Here is a 14,365-nt window from a genome sequence, read left to right as displayed (position 1 = left end):
TGGCAGGGGGAGTTAAGGAGGTGGAGACGAGGCTGGTGGCGAGGGGTGGCACGCTCTGGCCGGTTGGGCAGCGAGCACGCGCTCAACAGAGGCGCTGGCGATGCGCAGAGCGCAGAGCGCGCGAAATGCATGCCAGCACGCTCGATGAACACGGTCACCGCATGAACCGTGACATCAGGCCACCCTACGCACTAACAAAGATGTCTGGCGTGTAGTCCTTTGTAAACTGAGTTGTTACCACAGTTTGGTTAGGTTCCAGGTGCAGTAGAAGTAAACTTGTGCTGCTGACAAGTTACTGGACAGTAACTTTGGAGAGTTACTATGGTCAAACCACTAGGATTCAGGAGCTGAGCTTTGGGGTTTTACTATCTCTTACTAAGGTAAATAGGCACAGGGAAAACCAGCTACAATGGAGCTAGTAAAGAGGTAGTTGTTGTAGAAACTACCATTTCTGCCCAAAAGTGACTTTATTTTCTGTAGCCAAAATATTCCAAAGAGTGGTGAAATATTTTTGCTCAGAAATGTGCCCTAGGTTCCAAAGAATAATTGGAATTTTTCTCAGGATTTTTGGGGCAAGAAAAATTAGGGTTGCTTTGGAGCTCAAAGGTTTAGCTAGGGTTTTTGGAGGCCAAAATGAATATTTTTCATTTAAGAAAAATATTCCAAGCAATATTTTTGGGTTGGACAGGGGTTAAATGATGGTTGTGAGGAGGAGAGGGAACACTTGGGTGAAAATCAAGGGGTACCCAAGTGGTTAAGTCCAAATGAAGTGATTCAAAACTCCAAATTCAGACCAACTCAACTAGAAATCAAGCAAAGAAAAGGGGGCCAAAACCAGGCTGTCACAAACCTCCCCCGCTTGGAATGAATCTCGTCCTCGAGATTCGGTTGCTTGGGAAAACCATTATGGATAACATGCCCTTAGAAATTCTTCTCATTCCCAGGTTGATTTTGACTCGGTATGATGCATCCATTGGACCTTGTAAAACTTTTGTGATTTACTGCGAGTGACCCTTTCCATTTGATCCAAATTTTTCACTGGCCTCTCTTCGTAGGTCAAGTCCTTTGCCAGCTCTATCTTTGTCATATCGGTCTTTTTCTCGGGCGGTGATATGCATCGTCGCAGTTGTGAAACATGGAACACGTTCTGCATGTCTGACAGCTCAGGGGGCAACTCCAACTGATATGCCACAGCACCTACTCGCGTCATAACGGGAAATGGACCAATAAACCTAGGTGCCAATTTTCCACGAGTTTGAAATCTTTTGATTCCTTTCATAGGTGTGACACGAAGGTAGACATGTTCTCCGGGTTCAAAGCTGATCTGTCGGTGCTTGGCATCGTAATAACTTTTCTGTCGCGATTTGGCCAATTGCAATCTGTCTCGGATCTCCTTGACTTGCTTTTCGGCTTCCAGCATGAGATCTGTTCCGAAAATATAGCTATCTCCGGTTTGAGACCGATTTAATGGAGTGCGGCACTTACGGCCATACAAAGCTTCATAAGGTGACATCTTTAAACTAGTCTAGAACCCATTGTTATATGAGAACTCAGCGTACGACAAGCAATCTTCCCATTGTGATCCTTGGGCCAAAACACAGGCTCGAAGCATATCTTCGAGTATCTGATTTACTCTTTCGGTCTACCCATCCGTCTGAGGATGGTAAGCGATACTGTATTTCAACTCTGTTCCGAGGGCCTGATGGAGACGGGACCAAAAAGCGGAGGTGAAAAGCGAACCTCGGTCAAAAGTGATGGTTCGGGGAACTCCATGCAGACTGACAACTCTGGACACATACAGTCGTGCAAGCTCATCTGCTCGGTATGAAGTTTTGATTGGGAGGAAGTAGGCCACCTTGGTTAATGTATCCACTATGACCCAGATTGCATTATTACCCCGTCAGGTCTTAGGTAGTCCTGTGATGAAATCCATACAGACAACGTCCCATTTCCATTGTGATACTGGCAGTGGTTGGAGAAGTCCGGCTGGTTTCTGATGCTCTGCCTTTACTTTGTTGCATATGTCGCAACAGGCTACGAAATAAGCGATGTCTTTCTTCATTCCATCCCACCAGAATATTTGTCGAAGGTCTTCATACATTTTCGTACCTCCAGGGTGGATTGAATACGAGGATTCGTGGGCTTCTGACAAAATTTTCTGCTTCAGATCAGCTTGATTAGGCACACAAATCCTTCCCCTGAATCGGAGGGTACCGTACTGATCCTTCGAGAAATCAGAAAACTTGAGACGTTTTTGCAGATCGGCATTGCCTGACTAGGATTTGCGGATTTCTTCCTCAAGAGTAGCGGTAACCTTCAGAATATTGGCAAGGCCAGCCTCAACTATGACCAGATTGAGCTGAGCTATCTCCTCTTTATGTTCGGAAGGCAAAGATTCCAACATGACGTTTAAACTGACGGGTTTTCGACTGAGTGCATCGACAACCACGTTGGCCTTACCCGGGTGGTAATTTATTCCAAGGTCATAATCCTTGATCAACTCAAGCCATCTTCGTTCACGGAGATTTAAATCCGGTTGATTAAATATATATTTGGGACTTTTGTGATCAGTAAAAATTTGGCACCTTTTTCCGATAAGGTAGTGTCTCCAAATTTTTAAAGCATGAACTACCGCGGCCAATTCCAAATCATGAGTGGGGTAATTTCCTTCGTGGGGTCGTAGCTGCCGTGAGGCATAAGCTACTGCCTTACCATCTTGCATAAGCACGCACCCAAGTCCTTCCCGGGAAGCATCGCAGTATACGTCAAAACTGCGGTAGATATCAGGAAGTGTTAATACTGGCACAGTTGTCAAGCATTTCTTTAACTCGGTGAAACTTTTCTCACAGTCCAAGGTCCATTCAAACTTCTTATCCTATTTGAGCAGCTCCGTCATGGGCTTAGAAATCTTGGAAAATGCTTCAATGAAATGGCGGTAATATCCGGCTAATCCAAGAAAACTCTGGATCTGAGATACAGTGGCGGGTGGCAACTAGTCGAGCACATCTTTCACCTTGCTTGGTTCTACGGCTATACCTTCAGCGGATAGCACATGCCCGAGGAATCCAACTTGCTTGGGCCAAAACTCGCATTTACTGAATTTGGCATATAACTGGTGCTCATGGAGTCGTTGTAATACTGCTCGGAGGTGCTCCTTATGCTCTTCTCCACTTCTTGAATAAATAAGTATGTCATCGATGAATACGACCACGAACTTATTGAGGAAATCCATTAATACTTTATTCATCATGTGCATGAAGAAAGCGGGGGCGTTGGTGAGGCCGAAGGACATGACTGTATATTCATAGAGACCATAGCGAGAGGTGCATGCGGTCTTGGGAATATCCTCCTTTTAATTTTAAGCTGATAATACCCAGTGCGTAAATCAATCTTTTAAAATACCTTAGCTCCACTGAGCTGATCAAACAAATCATCAATTCTTGGCAGAGGGTATTTGTTTTTGATCGTGACATAATTCAACTGTCGGTAGTCCACACACATACGGAGGCTGCCATCTTTCTTGTCCACAAAAATAGTAGGTGATCCCCATGGTGAGGAACCGGGGCGGATATACCCTTTTTGGAGCATTTCATCAAGCTGTTTCTTTAGCTCCACTAATTCGGATGACAACATTCGATAATATTTCTTGTGTATTGGGGTAGTTCCGGGCACAAGTTCTATTGCAAACTCAAGCTCTCGATCAGGTGGCATGCCTGGCAGTTCTTCTGGGAATACATCAGAAAACTCACTGACCACCGGAATTAATTCCATCTCAGTTATTACTATAAATACCAATTCCTTGGAGGGTATGCTCCTACGAGCAATAAACTTTGTAGTTTGTCCATCTTGGCCGGTCAAGTTGACTTCTCGGGTTGCACAATTTATGCATACTTGGTACTGAGTCAGCCAATTCATACCCAAGATAACATCCAATTTATCATACTCAATAAGTATCAAAGACGTTGGAAAACGGATTCTGTTGATACTGACTTCCAGATTGCGGCAGACCAGATTGCTTCTGATAAGAGATCTTGGGGTTTGTACTAGCATATTCTTGCCCAAAAGCGAACAAGGAAATTTGTTTTGGGCAACAAAACTCCGAGAAATAAAAGAGTGGGAAGCCCCAGAGTCAAATAAAATTACTACAGGTATGTTATTAACAGGGAACATACCAATGACGACTTTGGGATTTTCTTGGGCTTCGTCTGTGGAAATGTGATGAACGTATCCCGTGACGTCGTGCTGACTTGGACCTGCCTCCAAATAATGGACTTGTGGCTTGAACGTAACATTGGTCCGGTTGTTCTTGGGACACTGTTTAGCATAATGTCCGGTTTGTCCACAACTGTAACAACAATTATTGCGCAGACGATTCTCCAGAAGTGGGTTGAGCACGTCATTCTTGACTTGGGTGTTGGCCTTGTTAACATTTTGTTGCCAGTTAGGCTGGTATGCCACCAGAGTTGGCTGCCAGGTACGAACCTTCTACACTGGTTGCATTTCCTTTTGGGGCTCAAATTTGCGCTTGTGATCGTTATGGGCAGACTTATTATCTGATGCAAGCTTGTGTTCCCTTTTAGCAATGAAAGCCTTGTTCACCAGGGTTTGGAAATCTGGAAAATCAAACACACCGAGAGCACAACGAAGTTGCGATCCACCAATAAATATGTCCATCTTCCTTTCTTCAGTGGCCACGTCATATTGAGAGTAACATGACAGGTGATTGAATTTTTGCAAATATTCCCCCACTGACTGACTTCCTTGGAGGAGCGCGAGAAATTCACACTACTTAGTCTTCATGATTCCCGTAGGGATGTGATATTTCTGGAATTGCTCCTTGAATCTTGACCAGGTGATTGCTTCATTATCAGTCCCTATGGCCTTTTCATTTTCCCACCATACGGCAGCAACGCCTTCCAGATAATGTGTTACAAACGGAACCTTATCCTCTTCATCAGTTCGAGCAACCTCAAGATTCTTTTCCATAGTTCCCAGCCAATCATCTGCATCCAAGGGGTCAATGGCCTGACTGAAACTGGAAGGCTTAGTCCTTCGAAAATCAGATAACTTGGAGTGAGGGACGGGCTGATTTCCATTCTGTCCAACCATTGCTTGAATACTTCTAAATATCTCCATCAGATCATTATTTCGTCGTTCCTCGAACATACGCATAATTTGCTCGGTGGAGGGTGGATTTGGCAGTGGAGGCGGTGGTGGAACGTACGGCTCGGGTGATTGTCCTGCCTGTCGTGCGGAGTGCCGAATAGGAGAACCCTCGCGAACGTTGCTACTGCAGCCTCCCCGCGTCATCCTAATATGATTTTTCCCCAAGTCAACGTAGCCGAGATGAGAAACATTCAACATAAACTGGGGAGAAGCCGGCAACAAAATCCAAGTGAAACCAAAAAGGCGAAGAAAATACGGCGAATAAAATAAAGTCCAACATAATTATACATAGACTCGTACATGAAAGATAACAACATGCCAGGTCCAACTACCCTCATACATGGAACGAAACATCATGACTCGTACGACTACATCCATACTCCATCCCGACGACTGAGAATACTCGAATGCTCTACTGCTTTGCTGGTGCTGCGGGGTCCTCTCCTGAAGCAGACTCGAATCTAGAACTGACGGGGTTAACGGAAACCTTCGGGTTAAAAGTGACACGACGACGTTGCCTCGAGGGCTCTCCCTCTATGGCAGGTGGAGGGTGGATCATCTGGTCTACAAGAGTGGCGAGGAGTGAAACCCACTCAGCACGAGCACTAAGTGGACTCGTAGTCGCGGTGCCCGAGCTACTCGGAGGAGTAACCGGAGAAACAGGGGATCTAGAACTGGCAGGAATGTAGGGAGTAAATCCCATAGATGGAGAAGCAATGGCTGAGCGAGCAGAGACTAAAGTAGAAGCTAAAGCAGTACGGGCGCGACTCAGCTCACGAGCCAGCTCGTAGATCAGAAGATAGCTAGCAGTGATGTAGCGAGAAAGGTGGCTAGCTACACTATCAGACTCCGGATCAATGACAGGGAAACAATCATGACCATTATCGTGGAGAGAAGGATAGTAATGGAAACCTGGGTGGTTCTGCATCCGGACCTCGTTGTAGCAGAGCTCAACAAGTACCTCGGATGCAGCAAACTGGACAGCCTGAGAAGCGGTAGAAGCATAGCCGCTATGAGAGGTACGAGTGTAAGAGCTGGAATCGGAACTGGCGTGCAGAGTAACCACAGCGTGATACTCATACACTGAGTCAGCTAGGCGCTCTAGGTACACACGATAGGCTGGATCGTCTCCGTGAGGGTACAGCCGACGCCACATGTTACTAAGGAGATGCGGCGATGTGTACGGCATCAGCTGCAACTGGCACAGATACAACACCGGAGCCATCTACACTCACAACCATTAGCAAGTTAGCATAAAAATAAAATCAGTGCATGTAATGCAACAACCAGCTACAATTATTACCGGCACTCAGCTACAACTCGTATCTAACGTCCAGTTAACTCGTCTTAGTCTAGTGTGGCCTACAGTCAGCGTGACTCTAATACCAAGCGTTGTGGCACCCCGGCTCAGAGCGACCGGTTTACCTTGCATTGCCAGCCCAGAGACCTTGTCTTCTGGCAACACACAACAACATGGTACAGAAAAACAACCACTTTATTCATGCTAGCGGAGCATAGTTTATATTACAACAGTTAGCGAGGCCAAGCGGCAGACACGGTGTGGCTGAACAATATGTACATTATTTAAAAGGGGGCCTCGATCATGACAACTACTCGGCAGTGGAACAACATCGTAGCGGGACTCCATAGCACAAGGACACCAATGTGGACATGGTCTAGACTCGGACAACACTCCTTCCCAGCGAGACTTTCCTGAAATCTGGCATGACATGCCAGGTCAGTACATTGAATGTACTTGCAAGCTCACAATAAGCATAAACATAATGACAAACAATATCATGATATTTAACCATTTAAGCAACAATGCAACCATACATCTAACATGTTGTGACTATGTTCAACTGGTACTTGTTCCACGGACGTGCTTACTGGACATGATCATTTCCAGACCACAAACATGATAATCTCTACAACACATTTGTGATCCTTTCGGCGATCACCACCCGACCAATCCATGGCCTATGATCCTTACGGCGATCATAACCCGACCAACTCCTGGCCCGTGATCCTTACGGCAATCACAACCCGACCAACTCATGGCCAAACTCAACACGATGGCCTCACTACCATCCTCAGTACAAACTTAGTGTGCATATTTTACTAAGTGTTGACCCATGGCGTACCCTACTTTCGAGTGTGTCTGTAACCGTGGACTCGGCTATAGATAGATTAAAAACACTCTGCAGAGGTTACTACATTGTACCCACACTATGGAACCCATGGCCTCGCACTCCCATTCGGGTGGACCAACAGCGTTCCAACGAAACCATTTCATTGTCATGACACTCTCCCGGCCATTCCGACTCAGACCCCATCGGGCTAGTCCTGGGTGGCCCCGTGTCTACCTCCAGACACCTCGACCACCGTTGTGGCCACGATCCACTCTGGGATCCGGTACCAAAACTTAACTTAACAATGGGCTCACAAGGTTATGCTTGCCTACCGGGCCAGGGTAAAACACGCCCATAACCTTCCCTACATGGAGGCACCGACCAGAGGCACGACAATGAAACGCATTAAGGCCGTCCCATACCGGCAAATGTGGTTGCACTGGGAAAGACTCATTTCAGCGGCACCATGACCCGGTCAACAACATGTTCAAGTTGAGTCATTAATCAGGTTCAACTTAATGTGAAAAAAAATAACCGGTGTCATCATGCCATACTATGCATCACTTAACATATGCACCACATAACCATGCAAATAACTGAATCAACCACGCTCCTACGGAGCCATCATCAACTCATGCTACTACTCTGGTTAAGATCACACCTCACTTATACCAGAATCATTTCTAGCAGTCTCATCATTTTGCATCATGCAAAAATAATAATTAAACTAATTATCAACCTCTATGACCATATCATATATTCATCACTTGCAACTAAGTTCTCCTTAGTTTACTAACAAGATTCACTTCAAACATTCTATAGTTCAAGTATTTTAACATGACAAGCATTTAACAGAATATAATCATTATATAACTAATTTAAATGCAATAATATTCATAAGTTCAAGTAGGAAAATCACAAATATTGAAGTGGCACTATGAAAATGTTACTGTGGCTTGCCTTAGTGTTGATGAGGTTCACAAAGCTCCTGGTGATCCTCAAGACAAGCTGGCTCTTCTGAAAATATTCAAAAACCACAAAAGAAAACATCAAGAAACCTTCTAAAAATTGCAAGAAAATCTAGACAACAAGGAAAAATCCCATCTTTTGGGTGTTGTTAGATTTTTGGACACAGAACACAATGCAAAAAGACTCAATGCATTTGGACTTATAGATAAAAAGTTGTGGCTGTTTGAAGGTTCCTGGAATTTAAATGAATTTGAAATAAATAAACAGAGGGGGTGACGTCGAAAGCGTAAACTCCTGGGGCATCACCACTCATACCGCTTCACGCGCGTAATGAGTGGCAGACTAGCGGGCCCTGCTCATCAGGCCGGAGGGAGGGGAGAGGGAAACAGAGGGAAGCGGCGCTTCGCCGGAGCTCACGTCGGCGGCGAGGCTTCTTGGAGTCAAACGAGAGGGAGGGATCAATGAAGAAGATGTTTGCGCACCTGCCCGTACCCATAGCGTAGCTAGCGGTGACCGGACGATGTCGGATTTGACCTCTCCAGTGGAGGCAGAGGGCGGAGGTTGTCGGAGGTGAAGAAGATAGCGGCTTGGGGCGGCTCCAGGGGCTCCAGGGGGTTGGGTTGGCTTCTCGGAGGAGAGGCGGAGGCCCTGGCGGGGTTGCCTTGGCTTGGGAAGGGCCGGAGCTGCAGGAACGATCCGGAGGGGATCGTCAACGAGCTCGGCTCCGGGACGGCAGCCTGCGGCCTGCCCGGCTTGGCTGCAACTTCTACTGGCTCTAGGAGGGAGTGGGAGTGGCTGGTGTGCTCCAAGAGGCTGCGGAGGGGCTGCTTTTATAGGGCGGGCGGCGAGGAGGGCTCGGGCTTCGCCGGAGGACACCTGTCCACGGCGCCCGGCGATGAACGGCGCCAAAGAGAGAGGGGGAAGACGACGGAGGTCACGCAGGGATTGTGCGCGGGCGCGGACGAGCATAGGATGAAGGGGGAAAGAGACGAACACAGTGCGCACGTACTGTGCCGTTGGCCGGACCATGCCCGTGCTCGCTGCGGCGAGCTCCGGCATCGACGAGCGGCAGGGGGAGTTAAGGAGGTGGAGACGAGGCTGCCTTGAGAAATATTACTTCTCTGCTAAATATTTCCCTACTCATAAGAAACAAGCTGCCTTGAGGGAAATATATAATTTTGTGCAAATTGAAGAAGAGAGTCTCCCACAAGCTTGGGGGAGGCTTCTCCGATTACTTAATGCTTTGCCTGATCATCCTCTTAAGAAAAACGAAATACTTGATATCTTTTATAATGGACTAACTGATGCTTCCAAGGACCACCTGGATAGTTGTGTTGGTTGTGTTTTCAGGGAAAGGACAGTCGATCGAGCTGAATTGCTATTGAATAATATGTTGACTAATGAAAATAATTGGACACTTCCTGAGCCAACTCCTGAGCCAACTCCTAAACCAACTCCGAAGAAAAGGGGAGTTCTATTTCTCGGTCCTGAAGATATGCAAGAGGCAAAGAAATCAATGAAAGAGAAAGGTATTAAAGCTGAAGATGTTAAGAATTTACCTCCTGATGAAGAAATACATGGTCTTAATATACCACCTATTGAAGAAACACATGGCCTTGATAACCCATCACCGGTAGTAAAGGTAAATTCTCTTTATAGATATGATAAAGTTGAAATCTTGTCTACTAAGTTTGCTAGCCAATGTTTGGATGAATTTGATGACTTTATGGCTAGACAAGAAAATTTCAATGCTTATGTTGGTAGAGAATTGAAGAGTAGTTTTACATAATTGTACGCTTGAGTGATTATATGGCTAGAGTTAAAGGCGAACTTAAACTCATTAGCAAATATGCTTCTATGGTTACCACTCAAGCAGAACAAGTACTTAAAGCTCAAAGTGATTTGCTCGATGAATTAAATAATAAACATGATTTTGCTGTTAGAGTGGGTACTAGAACTAGTAAAATGACTCAGGAACCTTTGTATCCTGAAGGCCACCCTAAGAGAATTGAGCAAGATTTTCAGAGAAATAATGTAGATGCACCTAGTCCCTCTAAAAAGAAGAAGAAGAAAAATGATAGGACTTTGCATGCTTCTAGTGAACTTATTGTAGACACACCTGAGAATCCCAATAATATTTCTATTTTTGATGTTGAAACACAATCTGGTGATGAACATGAGCCTAGTAATAATGTTAATGATAATGTTCATGTTGATGCTCAATCTAGCAATAATAGTGATGCAGAGATTGAACCTGTTGTTGATCTTGATACCCACAATCAAAGAATCAACATTATGATAAGAGAGATTTTGTTGCTAGGAAGCACGGTAAAGAAAGAGAACCATGGGTTCAGAAAGCCATGCCTTTTCCTCCTAAGCCATCCAAGAAAAAGGATGATGAGGATTTTGAGCGCTTTGCTGAAATGATTAGACCTATCTTTTTGCGTATGCGTTTGACTGATATGCTTAAAGTAAATCCTTATGCTAAGTACATGAAAGATATTATTACAAATAAAAGAAAGATATCAGAAGCTGAAATTTCCACCATGCTTTCTAATTACACTTTTAAGGGTGGAATACCTAAGAAACTTGGAGATCCAGGAGTACCATTTATACCATGCTCCATAAAAGAAACTATGTTAAAGCTGCTTTATGTGATCTTGGAGCTGGTGTTAGTGTTATGTCTCTCTCTTTATATCATAGACTTTAATTGAATAAGTTGACACCTACTGAAATATCTTTGCAAATGGTTGATAAATCAACTACTATACCTGTCGGTATTTGTGAGGACGTGCCTGTTGTGGTTGCAAACGTCACTATCTTAACGGACTTTGTTATTCTTGATATTCCCTAGGATGATAGTATGTCGATTATCCTTGGTAGACACTTTTTGAATACTGCAGGGGTTGTTATTGATTGCAACAAAGGCAATGTCACTTTTCATGTTAATGGTAATGAGCATACGGTACACTTTCCGAGGAAACAACCTCAAGTTCACAGTATTAATTCTATTAGAAAAATTCCAACTATCATTATTGGAGGTTTTGAATTTCCTCTTCCTACTGTCAATAAGAAATATGATATTCTTATTATTGGTAATGTGCATATCCCCGTTGAGGTAACCTAGTGTTATTCAAAATTTCTCCGGTTTCACGCGATTCAGAATGATTTTGTTAACAAAACTTGATCAACCTTGTTAGTGGATTCCTTTTGATGAGCATGAGATGGATGAAATTAGAAGGCACAACCTTCTGTACCCTCCTTTTACTTTCTGTTATTTAGATTAAATAAAGTAAAAATAGTATTTTCTGTCTGTTTTTGAATTATCCTTGCAATAAAAAATACCCCGAAAATAAAAGTTCTCCAAATGCCCTGCAAATTTAATATGATTTTTTTGGAATATTTGAGAATATCTGGCACTGAGAACACGGCAGGGGGAGCTGGCACCTGGCCACGAGGGTCCAGGGCACGCTCCCCTACCTCGTGGGTCCATGATGGCCCCCCTCCACTTATTCCTGCACCCACACACTTCTTCTTCCTCCCAAAAAATCACCATCCAGCTCAAGCACGAGTTCTAGCTCACTTTGCTACCATTTTCGACCTCCTTGCTCAAAGCTCCATTCACCAAACTGCTTTGGGGGATTGTTCTTTGGTATGTGACTCCTCCAATGGTCCAATTAGTTTTTGTTCTAGTGCTTTATTCATTACAAATTTTTGCTGCCTAGGTGACCTTGCTCTTGAGCTTGCATGTCAAATTTATATGGTCCCAAGTAATTTTAATGCATGATGTGGGCTCTAGGCACTTGTGGGAGTAGTTGCTATCAATTTTGTTGAGTTTGATTCACTTTTATTTTGAATTACTAAAAAAATTCAGAAATTTTCAGAAAAAAAGATGAAGAGATTTTTCTTGAGGGGCTCTTCTAGCCAAGGCTCTAAGGATAAACAAGCTAAGGAGAATGAAAAGCCCAAGTATAATCTCCCTCGTGTCGCGGAAGTGCGGCTGTGTGAATGGCCTTGTGATGATTTCTTGAGAGCAGTCGGGATTTATGATGATTTTTATTCATTGGTTGATAATGCAGGCCTCACCAACTTCCTCCGCGACCAGATCGAACAGTATCTCTTACTCACCAATACTTTCGTGCAAAATTTCTACTATTATCCTAAGAAATCACCTCCTTCAGTAGAGTTTCATTTATATGATCTTGCTAGGGAGATGTCACTATATGATTTTTGCACGGTTTGCAAGATACCTTTCGGGGGTAGCTTAGAGGAACCACATCATAAAGATGTGGATGGATTTATTGATACTATTACTGTAGGGGAAACGAGGAAGGTTTCTGATGCAAGAATTACTAGCATACACTTTCCTGTTTTACGCTACTTTGCAATATTTGCTAGTCAATGCTTAATTGGTCGCGGAAACCGTGGAAACCTTAGTGTTCCTGATATTATTATTTTGTTCCATGCTTTTTTTCGTGATAACTCTGTTAGTATGGGTGCTATTATTGCTAAATGATTAAGCCTGAACCGTACAAAGGGCCCCATCTTTGGAGGTATCTATGCTTCACGCCTTGCTAAACATTTCAAGATACCTATTAGGCATTTTGAGAAAGAGGAAAAACTGTTGCCCCCTACTTTTCTAGATTATAAGAGCATGGTAGCACATGAGTTTATTGTTAAAAATGATGATAAGATGCTTTTGTATAATTTGAGATTTCATAAGAAACACAGTGAGACTATTATCTTGCATGCGCCCTCTTTGTTTGATTTAACTACAGGCCCTTACCTCGTCTTGCCGGAGGCCGTCTATGCGCTCCGTGGCCAGACATCATCTCCAGAGCCCGAGCCGGAACCACCACTTGACCCTTACCGTCCATCATATTATCAGTGGGATCCGAATGAGATCGTCAGCCAGTGGCAAATAGGATGACACTGCTTAGTACACAGGAGAGAGTAGCCATGATCCATGGGCATAGACCAACTTAGGCCAAAATCCTAAGCTTGGGGGAGTACGTATTTCTCACCGACATTACATTCATGTTCACACACTCATTATAGTTGTTGGTGCTCATACTTTTTCATTGTACTATCCATGCTAGTTTAATTTCTTTTTCTAGCTTTCTTCTTGTGTGTTTGATAAACCTTAAGAAAAAACCAAAAAAATAGTTAGTTTACTTTCCATGTTGTAGTGGTAATAACTAAAAGAAAACCCAAAAAGACTTCTCGTTCTTTTTTTTGCTTGTTGGGAGCTTTCCCGTGTAAATAGTTTTATTTCTTTTCTTTCCTTTGGGGGTCGAGAGGAGAAGACCATAATGAAAATGTTTAAGTGGCTCTCATATGCATGATTGTTGATTTAACCAAGAGCACATATTACCTTGTCTTCTCCCTTGAATTGAATGCTTGCAGATTCCGGCTTAGTCCAATCCACGTGCACTATTATTATTATCCACATCATTCGGCCATGCAAGTGAAAGGCAATAATGACGATATATGATGGACTGGCTGAGATAAGAGAAGCTGGTATGAACTCCGCCTCTCTTGTTTTTGTAAATATGATTAGTTCATCGTTCCTGATTCAGCCTGTTATGAATAAACATGTTTGCAATGAAAATTAGAGATTATAGTTGCTTATGTCATGCTTAACTAGCTAGGAGTTTATAATGGTTTACCTTGCGTGCCAACATGCTATTAAAATGGTTGTGATGTGGTATGATAGGGTGGTATCCTCCTTTGAATGATTCGAGTGACTTGACTTGGCACATGTTCATGCATGTAGTTGAAACAAAATCAACATAGCCTTCACGATATTTATGTTCATGGTGGATTATATCCTACTCATGCTTGCACTTAGTGTTGATTAATTTTAATGCATGTTCATGACTGTTGTCGCTCTCTCAGTTGGTCACTTCCCAGTCTCTTTCTAGCCTTCACCTGTACTAAGCGGGAATACTGTTTGTGCATCCAAACTCTATAAACCCCAAAGTTATTCCATATGAGTCCACCATACCTTCCTATATGTGGTATCTACCTGTCGTTCCAAGTAAATTTGTATGTGCCAAACTCCAAACCTTCAAATGAAATTCTGTTTTGTATGCTCG

The sequence above is a fragment of the Triticum dicoccoides genome, chromosome 2B (genome assembly GCF_002162155.2).
Source record: "Triticum dicoccoides isolate Atlit2015 ecotype Zavitan chromosome 2B, WEW_v2.0, whole genome shotgun sequence".
Lineage (NCBI taxonomy): Eukaryota > Viridiplantae > Streptophyta > Magnoliopsida > Poales > Poaceae > Triticum > Triticum dicoccoides.
This window is presented reverse-complemented; position numbering follows the sequence as displayed.